Source organism: Nomascus leucogenys, chromosome 18, assembly GCF_006542625.1.
Source record: "Nomascus leucogenys isolate Asia chromosome 18, Asia_NLE_v1, whole genome shotgun sequence".
Taxonomy (NCBI): Eukaryota; Metazoa; Chordata; class Mammalia; order Primates; family Hylobatidae; genus Nomascus; species Nomascus leucogenys.
In genome coordinates, this window is record NC_044398.1 from 15,686,802 (window position 1) to 15,696,763 (window position 9,962).

At 37.8% G+C, this 9,962-nt stretch overlaps 1 pseudogene; it reads right to left on the reverse strand.

The window, feature by feature from the left end:
- Positions 1-244: 244 nt before the first annotated feature.
- Positions 245-964, reverse strand: LOC100579198 (annotated as a pseudogene).
- Positions 965-9,962: the final 8,998 nt, after the last annotated feature.

Sequence of the window (9,962 nt, forward strand, 5' to 3'; positions counted from 1 at the left end):
AAGGATTATACAGTATGTATTTTCTTTTTAAAAAAATTTTTTTAGAGGAAATACTATAATTTAAAAAAAGAGTTCCAAAATATTTAACAGAATTTCCAGCAATGATTATTTCCAAAATGTAAAGATTTGAAGCATAATTTACACAAAACTAAAAACCAGAAGGATTCATTCTTGCTTTTTCCTTTTTTAAAAAATCCAGACAATTTGTCACAAGAATGTTCGGCACGTGACAGCAGCTGCAGCCTCAGTCACCCTCGGAATCGCTGTCCCTCCTCATGAGGACAGGGCGCCGCACTGAGGACAGCAGCAAGTCTTCAATCGGCTTCTCAGGGTTTTCCTCCAGGTCCGTCATAATTGCTCCAGATTCAGACAGTTTCCATTCCAGCTCATCTCTTGTCAGGTTCATGCTGCCAAACACCAGAGGACCAAGAAACTGAGCCTCGATATCTCCTTCCAGGTAAACAAATATCTTGGGCAGATTCCTATCAGGATAATTGGGTATGCAGGTTGTTGAAATGGCTTTGATAAATTTGACATCAGGAAACTTCCTGGCAAGTCCACTGAGGTGCTGATTTATCAGGGCACAGAGGGGAATTCCTTGTTTGTAAAGGTGCAAGATGACCCACAAGCCCTCACCAGCTTTGGTAACTTCTTGAACATAATCCTTCCCTGGGATTTCCAGAACTTTTCCAAATTTGTTCTTCAGTTCAGTTGCTTTCCACCCAGCCAGTCTCTGCCGTCTGTACATTTCAATAGCACGTTCATCCTCTTCATTAAACTCGTCTTCATGATCCTCCAGCTCTTCCAAAGTCATATCTGCATATGTTTTCACCACTGACTGCTGGAGGATGCGCTGCTCCTCTTCTGCCTCCTCTTCCAATTCTTTCAGACCTTCCTTAGGGGGTAAGATACCCTTTTTGCGTAAGATGTCATTCCACTCAGTGTCTGCGTTGGGGTCCTGCATCTTGTTTCCAGTTGAGTTGCTCAAGCCAGCTGTGCTGCTACAGTATGTATTTTCAAATTAGGGTCCTTGTAAGAGACTGATTATACCCAGGTCAAGAAGGAAGACTTAAATGGCTGCAATAAACGGAGTCCATCTGGGCCAAAATGAGGACTAGCTGTCCAGTCTCCTCTGAGCCTAAGAACTTTAGCAACTGTTCCAGTTTTGCTCATGGTTGAAAAATGTTTCCTATATGGCAAAGGCAGATGTAGAAGAGACAATTAAAAAAAAAAATTAGATAGTGTGGAATATTTTATATTTATATTCTATAGTAGTTTTTTCTACCTTGTTTATAGTCTTTAAAAATGTTGATGAATTCCTTAAAATGCTGAATAAGACAAAAATAAGCTGGGCGTGGTGGCTCACTCCTGTAATCCCAGCACTTTGGGAGGCTGAGGCAGGTGGATCACCTGAGGTCAGGAGTTTGAGACCAGCTTGGCCAACACAGTGAAACCCTATCTCTACTAAAAATATGAAAAGTTAGCCAGGCGTGGTGACACACCTTGTAATCCCAGCTACAAGGGAGACTGAGGCAGGAGAATCACTTGAACCTGGGAAGGGGAGGTTGCGGTGATCATGCCACTGCATATCAGCCTGGGCAACAGAGAGAGACTCCGTTTCAAAAAAAAAAAATTAAAAAAAAAGACAAAAATATTGGTCTTCATTCCTTTAGCCAGATACCAAGGAACTCCATCCTTTTTAAAATTAAAATATGAAATTAACAACTGGTTGGAAAATCTAGGTTACCTTAGGTTCCCACATACCTCCCATAGTTAGATGCCTCCTTTCTCATGTCTGGAGATCCCACTGCATTTGAAGCCTACCTCACTCATTGCACTCATCATATTGTAATGATTTTAGTTTCCTTTCACATCAGCGATACCTCTTTAAATGAAAAATCTAACACTCCTACACAAAAGGCACTCAACAAATGTTGACTTATCTTAATTTTTGTTCTTCTCCTAAATTTATACAAACATTGTGCATACAAATAATCACTTCATCTAGTCCCCTACAACAATCTTCTAAGAAGCAGCTCTCTTCATAAGCATATCTCTTGGTCATTTAAGAATTAGAAGTTTCTGGCTGGGCGCGGTGACTCATGCCTGTAATCCCAGCACTTTGGGAGGCCAAGGTGGGCGGATCACGAGGTCAGGAGATAGAGACCATCCTGGCTAACAGGGTGAAACCCCATCTCTACTAAAAATACAAATTAACCGGGTGTGGCGGCGCACGTGCCTGTAGTCCCAGCTGCTTGGGAGGCTGAGGCAGGAGAATTTCTTGAACCCAGGAGGCGGAGGTTGCAGTGAGCCGAGATCGCGCCAACTGGACTCCAGCCTGGGCGACAGATTGAGAATCCATCTCAAAAAGAAAAAAAAAAAAAAGAATTAAGAGTTTCCATGGAATTAGCTAAGTTCTTTCATGAATGTGTCTCAGTTATGCCATTTTGTTTCAACCAGCAGATCATATGTCAGCTCTTAGTGCATTTAAAATTCTGGCCTATCATTAAGATAATATATATTAGGCCTACCATAGGAGGAATAAATACTAGATAAACATTAATTCCATGTGAATTTATTTTCTTCTTTTGTTTTTAGAGAGGGAGGCTCACTCTGTCACCCAGGTTGGAGTGCAGAGGGGCAATCTCACCGCGCTGCACCCTCCACTCTCCTAGATGAAGCGATTCTTCTGCCTCAGCCCCTGGTTAGCTGGGACTACAGGCGCGTGTCACCACGCCCTGCTAATTTTTTTGTATTTTTAGTAGAGACGGGGTTTCACCATGTTGGCCAGGCTGGTCTCAAACTCCTGACCTGACGGCCCAGCTTGGCCTCCCAAAGTGCTGGGATTACAGATGTAAGCCACTGCACCCAGCCTCCATGTAAATTTCATATGAGAAATAATTCAAGTACATATTTAGTATTGCTAAATCTGACTTTCTCTAGTAAATATTTATTTTCATAGACAATCTCATGGGCAAATTTTAAAAAAATTTGGCCATTTGCTAAGAGAAGTTGGTAATTACCTTTTATACTCATGACACTATAGTTATGCCTAACATTCTTCATTACTTTCTTAAATTGTGTAGAACATAATTTTTCTAGAAAATAACCTTGGTGGATAAATATAACATGTTTTCATATTTATTTAGTAACATTATAAATATAGAAGTGCCTACCAATGACAGTTTAGCTACAACCACATGTAATTACATTCTGGTGATCTGCTTTGCCTATGTCAGTTTCCAAACTTCAAAGATAGGCTAGCTATACTCCAGTTGTTCAGAGTCAGTACTTTCAACATATAAGAAATGTGTTGGCTGGGCTCGGTGGCTCACGCCTATAATCCCAGCATTTAGGGAAGCCAAGGGGGTTGGATTACCTGAGGTCAGGAGTTCAAGATACACCATAGTAACACTAATCAAAAGCAAATGGAATCAGCATGTTAATTTCAAACAAAGCAGGATTCAGAATGAGTAAAATTATCAGGAATAAAGGGGGGTACTATTTAAAAATGTTTATTCTCTAAGGGATATCAATCCATAGTTTATAGGCCCCCAACCACAGAATATCAAGGTACATGAAGTAGGCCAACCATGGTGGCTAAAGCCTGTAATCCCAGCACTTTGGAAGGCCAAGGTGAGCCAATCACAAGGTCAGGAGTTCGAGACCAGCCTGACCAACATGGTGAAACCTCATCTCTACTAAAAATACAAAAATTAGCTGGATGTGATGGCGTGTGCCTGTAATCTTAGCTACTCAGGAGACTGAGGCAGGAGAATTGCTTGAACTCAAGAGGTGGAGGTTGCAGTAAGCTGAGATCACGCCACTTCACTCCAGCTGGGGTGACAGAGTGACACTCCATCTCAAAACAAAACAAAAAAAACCTGACATATCTCCAAATACAAATAGACAAATCCACTATTGTTGATAGTCTGATTAATTGATAAATCAAGCAGGCAGAAATCCATTAAGTATATACATGATCTGACCAGCACTAACAATCAATTCAATCTAATTGTCATTTATATAATACTCCATTTGACTAAAGAAGAACACATGGGCTGGGTGCGGTGGCTCACTCCTGTAATCCTGGCACTTTGAGAGGCTGAGATGGGTGGATCACAAGGTCAGGAGTTTGAGAACAGCCTGACCAACATGGTAAAACCCCATCTCTATTAAAAATACAAAAATTAACCAGGCGTGGGAGCACACGCCTGTAATCCCAGCTACTCAGGAGGCTGAGGCAGGAGAATCGCTTGAACCTGGGAGGCAGAGGTTGCAGTGAGCCAAAATTGTGCCACTGCACTCCAGCTGGGCAACATAGCAAGACTCTGTCTCAAAAAAAAAAAAAGAATACATGTTCTCTAGCTTGCATGAAATATTCAACAAGATAAACCATATTCTGAGCAATAAAACATACATTCACAGATTTAAAAATATATATGAATCATACAAAGGATGTTATCAGTAGAATTAAACTAGAAATCAGTAGTGGAAACATGCCTGAGAAATCCCTAATTATTTAGAAATTAAACAACACTCATTCAAACTATGGGTAAAAGAAGTCTCAAGATAAATTTTTTAAAAATTTGAACTAAAAATTATAATAAAATTCGTCAAAATTTGTGGGAAAGAAATGCTAAGAGAATGCAAAGGAAATAGCCAAAGTTTTTACATTAGAAAACCAGCAAAAGAAGAGCACATGAAATTTAAATAAGCAAGAAAGAAATAAATAATAAAAACTAGAGCAGACATCAGTGAAATTATAAAAAGGAAAACAATAGAAAAAAAACTAGTGAAATCTCATCCAGTTATATGGAAAAATCAATATAATTGATAAACCTTTAGCTGGGTTGTATCAGGGCAATCTCTCACTGCTAAAAGAAATCCTTGAGACTGGGTAATTTATAAACAAAGGAAGTTTAACTGGCTCATGGTTCTGCAGGCTGTACAGGAGACATGATGCTGGTATCTACTTGGCTTCTGGAGAGGCCTCAGGAAAGTTATAATCATGGCGGAAGGCAGAGGAAGGTGGCACTTCACATGGATGGAGCAGGAGAAAGGAATGGGGGAAGGTGCCACACACTTTTAAACAATCAGATCTCATGATAAATCTGTCATGAAAACAGGACCAAGGGGATGGTGCTAAAGCATTCATGAAGGATCCACTCCCATGATCCAATTACCTCTTACCAGGTCCCACCTCCAACACTGGGGATTACAATTCAACATGAGATTTGGTGGGGACACAGATCCAAACCATATCAGGAATTAACTAAGAAATAAGAGAAGAGACAAAAATTACAAATATCAGAAATGAATTGGGGCCATCACCATGATTCTCATAGACATTAAAATAATAAGAAACACTGTGAACAAGTCAATGTCCACAGATTTGATAATATACATGAAATGACCAATTTCTTGTAAGACACAAACTACCATAATAATTAATAACCTGCAAATAACAAATTGTCAGGTCTATAGGGCTCTGATCTTGGTCGGTAATACCATTATCCAATAATAGAAACCAGGACTCCACAGAAAAATGACTGATTCTAGGATTGAGCAGGAAATGTAAAAGATGATCCTGGAACATCTTACAGCATCAGAAGTAAGAAAGTGCTAAAAAGAAAAAAATCCAAATAGGTTGTAGGTATGCCAAAGGGATACAAGAGCCAACTGAGTGTGGCATGGCCAAAGTTGGGATGTTTTGATCAAACATTATTAATAAAACATTAATTAATATTTTATAATTAATAAAATATTATTAATAATCAAATGTTATTAATAAAATATTATTAATAATCAAATGTTATTAATAAAATATTATTAATAATCAAGTGTTATTAATAAAATATTATTAGAATTTAACCCAAAGTATAAAATAACTATCCATGAATCTACAGTGGTAGAAATATAAATGGTTGCAAAATAAATAAATATTACAGAGGATAAAAATATCCTGTGCAGAAGATATGCTAATAATTTATGTGGCTACTCTACCCTCCAGGGGAAGAATGATAACTCTCAGTTCCCCAATGTGGGCTTCTAATAATAATTTTATTTCAATAGTAATTAATGGAAATGCAGGGGTCATTTAAAATGAGGAAATTTGACACTATCAACCCATGTGACCAAGGTTAATATCAACAATGATGTCATGTTGATTGGATATACACTTGATATAAGAAAAATTACATTTTATTTATGTGGTCTTCACCCCAAAATCCATTATCGCAGTCTGATCATGAGAAAAACATCAGACAAATTCTGACTGAGAGACATTCTACACAATACCCCAAAATTCCTCAAAACTGTTCATCAAACACAAGAAAATCTGAGAAACTGTGACAGCCAAAAATTGCCTAAGGAAATGTAACAACTATATGTAATGTGGAGTCCTACATGGGTTCTTGTGACAGAAAACAACATTGGGGAGATACTGAGACAATCTGAATAAAGTATGGTTAATAAAGTGTGCCAACATTCATTCATTAGTTGTGACAACTGTTCCAAACTAATGTAATATGTTAACAACAGGGGCAAGTGAATATGGGGTTTGTGGGATTTCTATGTACTACGTTTGCACATTTTCTGTAATTCCAAAGCTATTCCAAAATAAAAAGTATACTTAAAACAAAACAAAACTCCAAAATAAAAAAAAAAAAAAGAAAGGAGGAGAGAGAGAATTTCCAGGTAGAGAAGGCTTAGATCATTCCTGGCTTTGTAGGCTATGTCAATGCTTTTGGATTTTATTCTCTGAAGAACCAGAGAACATTATAGGATTCTAAGAGTGTGGTGTGCATTATGGGATTCTAAGATTGTATGTGTGTGTGTGTGTGTGAGAGAGAGAGAGAGAGAGAGCTGATAGAAGTAATTGGATATGATCAGACAAATGTGTGTAAAATATTTCTCAAGCTTCTGTGTGGAAAACATTGTACAGGATAGTGAACTATTGCCATAATTAAGGTTAAAGTTATTGAAGGCCGAAAATCACTGGATAGTCATATTTAGTGAGAAGGGATTGAATTCCATATTCCACATATATTTATTTAGAATTTTCAAGACTTACCAATGATGTGGTAGTTTGGGAAGAAACATGTTTAGAAATGACATTCAAGTTCCTACCCTCTAGAAAAACCAGCATTTGTTCCATGGATCACAGTTTGAGTGTTGCAGAGCTGAATTAACTAATTGTCTTCTGATAGTTAGTTGAATGTTTTATTCATTATATTGATACTGGTTTTGTAAATACCATTGTATAGTAGGCCCTTGAATTTGATGGGGTTTTTTTGTTGTTGTTGTTGTTTCTTTTTGTTTTTGTTTTTGAGACAGATTTCGGCTTGTCACACAGGCTGGAGTGCAGTGGCGAGATCTTGGCTCACTGCAACCTCCGCCTCCTGGGTTCAAGCGATTTTCCTGCCTCCAAGCAGTTCTCCTGCCTCAACCTCCTGACTAGCTGGGATTAAAGTCACACACCACCACACCTGGCTAATTTTTGTATTTTTAGTAGAGACAGGGTTTCTCCATGTTGGCCAGGCTGGTCTCGAACTCCTGACCTCAGGTGATCTGCCCGCCTTGGTCTCCCAAAGTGCTGGGATTACAGGTGTGAGCCACTGCAACTGGCAGGCCCTTAAATTTGAGATGAATATTTTTCATGCTTCTCAAATTATCAAATATAGTCTCTCCCACTAAATGAGGTAAGAAAAATTTAAATTTAATAAAAAGTAAATACAAGATATCCATTCAGACTGTCAATGAATGGTAACAGAGAATGATAAAGTCACATTAATGTGGGGATGCTAAACAGTGACTAGGTGCTCCTTGTCACATAATTTATATCTGCACCTAAATAAAATGACAAGTTACTTTTATTACACATTGTCAAATTTTTACATGACTAGTCAGAAATATAATTATTACATTATCCAGTCCAAATACCCTCCATAGAAGTTTACCTTTTGAAAAGTTAAACATTTTGAATAGATTATTTTGGAGTGGTTGTGACTCAAAAGTTCCATTTGGCCAGGCATGGTGGCTCATGCCTATAATCTCAGCAATTTGGGAGGTCGAGGTAGGCGGATCCTTTGAGCTCAGAAGTTTGAGACCAGCCTGGCCAACATGGTGAAACCCTCTCTCTACAAAAATTACAAAAATTATCTGGGTATGGTGGCAAACCTGTAGTCCCAGCTACTTGGGAGGCTGAGGGGAGGGGATTGCTTGAACCCAGGGGGTTAAGGTTGCAGTGAGCAGAGACTGTGCCACATCACTCCAGCCCGGGCAACAGAGGGAGACCGCGTCTCAAAAAAAAAAAGAAAAAAAAGAAAAGAAAAGAAAAGTTCTATTTGTTTCAGAGACTGTCAGGAATATTAAAACTCACTAATGATGTGAATTATTATGACATCACTCTATAATTTGGGCAGATGATCTGCAGCCAGTCGAATTCCAGTGTTACTTCCCTTCCTTTAATGAAAAATAAAATAGAATTGTAATCAAAATATATTAACCAGTTTTCAGTCTCTCAGAAAGTAATCAGCTTCATCTGTGACATTGACTGTTGTCTCAATATCTAAAAAAATTGCTTCAGTGTATATTATCCATCATCTAAGAAGTCAACTCCCATATTTATCCCTATATGACAATTGGTATTAGTGATAAATGAAGGGTTAGTGTGAGCAAAACATTATGTAGGATCTTGTAAAGAGATTTCCAATTCGGCAGTGTGTTTTCTCAGTAAGAAATGTCTTGAGTAATTCATGCCACTTGCCTGGAGGCAAGCATATCTCAATCCCAGAGAATGGAGCTGTGAATGTATTAGTCCAACTCCATTATGTTAAGCCTGGGTAATGTTGCCTTTAACCATCTAAAGATTTATAATTTATTAAAACTTCATGATGATACAATTCAGCCCCTTGAAATGGAACTCAGCTTGATTAATTAAAGAGGCAAAATATGCCTTTCTTGCAGTTAGAGGAAATACATTCTTTAGAATACCCAAATTGATTATATATGTGTGATCATGGATGAAAAAGGATAAACTACTGTATATTCCAGTGACAGTTAAAGTAATTTCTCAAAAACCTTTTTTTATATAGTCAACCATGCATGGAGAAAACATTAATTGTGAAAATGCCATATGCACGTGTGCATGAGACACTGAGAAGAATGTAACCATATAACAACATTACATGTGGATGATCAGTCAGAATTCTTGGTGAATGTGATTCTTCCTGTGGCTCAGATGCTTCTAAGTTTTATATTAGTTTAATTCTCTATGTCTGAAAAGAGAAGGTAGCAGCCAAAGGCAGATAAATGTTTGGAAAGAGAACGAATTTTCACAAGAGGATTTGGGTACTCTTACCCTTGTTATGTGAAATTTTGCTGGCTCAACCTTATCTGTTAGTCTCAAAACCACTGGACAAAGTTCAAATCTCTGATACTTCATAATATTCTATGTTAAGCCAAAATTACTTGATTGTGCTTGAAAACTTGAAAAAAAAAAAAAGCCCCTAGAGGTGAAGTAACTATATGTCCGAGGCTTGGAGACAATTTGAGGACATAGAAGTGTTTTTGGGAGTCTAGTCCTTTACTCTCCACCCTTAGCAAAAAACTTTTCTTTTTATTATACTTTTATTACACTTTTTGTTATAATTTATGTTGCTCAGAAGGAAAAAGGGAAAACAACAAGCTAAACTGTAAGAATAAACACCTTTTAAAAAGTCAAGCTTTGATGATTTAACACCCACTTTTTATGTATATCTATTTCCACTTGATACATGTCACCTGGAATATTCACTGCCTTCAGAACCATCACACAATGTACATACATTCATACCCACACATAAAAAAAATACGTGCAACAATCCACAAGACGTGGTCTTCGCTGTAGTGCTATTGGGCTGTACAAAATCCTTTTAGAAATAAACATTGAGCAGAAGCGAAATAGTCATAAAATTATC